The sequence below is a fragment of the Pygoscelis adeliae genome, unplaced genomic scaffold, assembly GCF_000699105.1.
Source record: "Pygoscelis adeliae isolate BGI_AS28 unplaced genomic scaffold, ASM69910v1 Scaffold125, whole genome shotgun sequence".
NCBI lineage: Eukaryota > Metazoa > Chordata > Aves > Sphenisciformes > Spheniscidae > Pygoscelis > Pygoscelis adeliae.
Genome location: NW_008824868.1, coordinates 301,927 through 304,672, shown reverse-complemented (window position 1 = coordinate 304,672; position 2,746 = coordinate 301,927). Strand labels below are relative to the sequence as shown.

Here is a 2,746-nt window from a genome sequence, read left to right as displayed (position 1 = left end):
TCTAGCATAACATCCAAAAATGAGGTGAGATTAGCACAGCCGTGTCACTGTGACAATATCAAGATCGCAATCTCTGATATCACACAGCTAATTTTCCCCCTACACTCCAATTGCCAGAACTAACAGCCATGGAAATAAGTGCACAAGCCCTTCAGACAGCTGAGGTTACCGTGGGGCTGGGCAGAGCTCGTCCCCCTGCTGCAGCAGCTCCAAGCAGCTGGGCAGCCTCAGGAAACTCCTGCCCACCCTGCCATGGACTCGCCACGAAACATGACCTGTGTGAGAAAACTGGAGCCTAAACCCTGCTCTGCCCAGCACAGGGGCTCTCGGGAGCCATCCCAGGCTTGGACAGGCTCCATGACGTGGGATGTACAGCTCTTCTTCTCTGGCTTGGGATCAGCCCCAGGAAGCTGCATTGCCACCTGTTGCTTACAACATGGAAAGTCCCTCAATGAAATGCCTGATTTAAAAGCTGGATGGGTTTTGTAGCTGCTTTTCACAGGATAATGGGCATAAGTGATTATTAGCCTTTCTCAATATGATTGTGTAGTATGGTTTTCCCAAAGACACAGTTCACATTGCTTCACTTTAATATATTAGACTTCACCTTGGGAAAGTGTTGTGAGATGTATTGGACACTGCAAAGGAATGACACTTTAGTCTTCCTCACCCATTTCAATCCTCCCTAAAGTTTCCTTTGTACAGTCCAATCTAATAGACTCACGAACTGGTGTTTGCTCTGGCAGTTTACTTCAGCCCCTGCAATGGCAGCATTTAGACTCTGGATCCCATGTTATGAATGAATGATGCTGCCTGTTATCATCACGCCAAGGCCCTTGGCTGCAGGATGTTACGGTTTCATGACGAAGGAGCCAGGATTTCACGCCTCTTTGCTAGCTGCAGATTTACCTTACTATTGCATTTCAGGGCCCACCTCCATGGCAATTTCGAAGGAGGCCCAGTAGGATGCTCTTTTGGGATAGGGTTGATGGCTCTGTAATAGTGAGAACCTGCTTACCCATTGATCCACGTACGTAGTTGGTAACAGGAGCTGGGGAACCGGCTCTAAGCCCTGAGGTTGATGTAGGGGCCAGAGCGTGATGGTCTGGTAGTCTCTCAGCCAAGGAAGGAACATTTCCTTTGGTCCTCAGAAAGCTTCCCCCTCCCACAGCCCACCTCCCCTCCCTTGGCCCCGGGAACAGGGTTTATCCCAGCAGGTTTGAATTAGCCTCTTTCGAAGCCCGAGTTCTTAACCCGCAGCTCACAGTGAACCACAGAGTAAACTCCCTTACACAGCACGGTTTAATTCAGCTCCTTCGTCTAAATATTGACTCAGGCCTATAGCTCTCCTGAGCAGACAGAGGCCGTTAGTCACATTGAATCGTGCCAAATTATACAAAGGGGGCAGATTTACAAGTCAGAGTTACAGAGCCATGGATGGTGCTTCATGGTGGACTGTGGTGCCAGTCAACCGCGATGTGAAATACGCCGCTGTAAAGCCAGATCACAGATCAGGGCAGACAGAAATCACAATGTTTCAGCATGTGGGGCAGGTGCTAGTCAGCATTTGCCCCACATATGATTCTGCTCCACACATCATCTTCAGAAATTTGCAAGGTCTGAAACAGTGCCGCTGGGAGTTTCCAAGCTATAACTGGTGGGATGCTCTTAAATCTTGGTAAGAGTTTGATATTATGAACCTATAGAAGAACAGGAGACCCCAATTAATGTAAATACATATTAGCGAATATTTCTCAGTTTTCCACTCCTCTTCCTTTCCCATGTTTGGCAACCCTAAACTCAGAGGAACTGGGAGAAGTGGTTTAAAAATTCAGAATTAATGTTAATGTGGAGCTTTTCCGTGCCTTGGATTTAAATGAAAGCCTCTTGATGGCAGAGACAAGAGAACTAAGTACATTTTCAATGCTATGCTAATATGCTGTACCCACTCACAGAGCAGACCATGGGTTTGAGGTGGACCTCAGCAGCATCTAGTAGCTTGGTACCCTGGTTGTTAATCAATATGTGATCCGGTACCCCTAAATTAGGCACATAAACTGTGCCTAAACTTTTTCAATCCAAATCAGGCACTGTCTTCAAGTATAAACCCAAATTCCCCATACAGTAATGGAGACACCAGGTTTTTTAAACCTCTAATTCCTAGCTGTCTTCCCTGGAGGCCCTCAAAGGAGCCTCTTCCTCTGTAAGGACTCTGTTGGGTACTCACTTCAGGACAGCTTTATTAATCAGCTAAAGGCTGGGGCACAAAATGTAGATGTTTAAATTAACTGGACTAGATTCCACCCAATGAAATGTCATGTTACCTGCATAATGAGCACTGGTAGTGACCATCATGGAATAACGTATCTAGCTCTCTGCCTCTGTTTCAAGAAGAATGTTTATAAACTGATGAAAATGATAATTCAAACGTAATTAAGCACTGGACACTTTATTCGGTTGTGTTGGATTGTCTATCAAGAGGCAGATCAATATGAAAAGCACTCTCAAGTACTGAGTTGCTTGTGTGCTATTTAGGATGATTAAGTTCCTTGGCTCACAAAGACAATAAGGAGACGTGGGGGAGATGTTACGGTGTCGAATCCTGATGCATATGGGGAGACAGCTGCTCTCCATCATCTATTAGCAGTCCTGGTTAACGGGGGAGGTCCCGGACAACTGGAGGCTTGCCAATGTGATGCCCATCTACAAGAAGGGCCGGAAGGAGGATCCAGGGAACTACAGGCCT

At 46.5% G+C, this 2,746-nt stretch overlaps 1 protein-coding gene across 1 annotated transcript in view; it reads left to right on the top strand.

The window, feature by feature from the left end:
- LAMA4 (laminin, alpha 4) overlaps positions 1–2,746 on the top strand; it is a 107,437-nt gene that overhangs the window by 1,296 nt on the left and 103,395 nt on the right. The window lies entirely within an intron of this gene.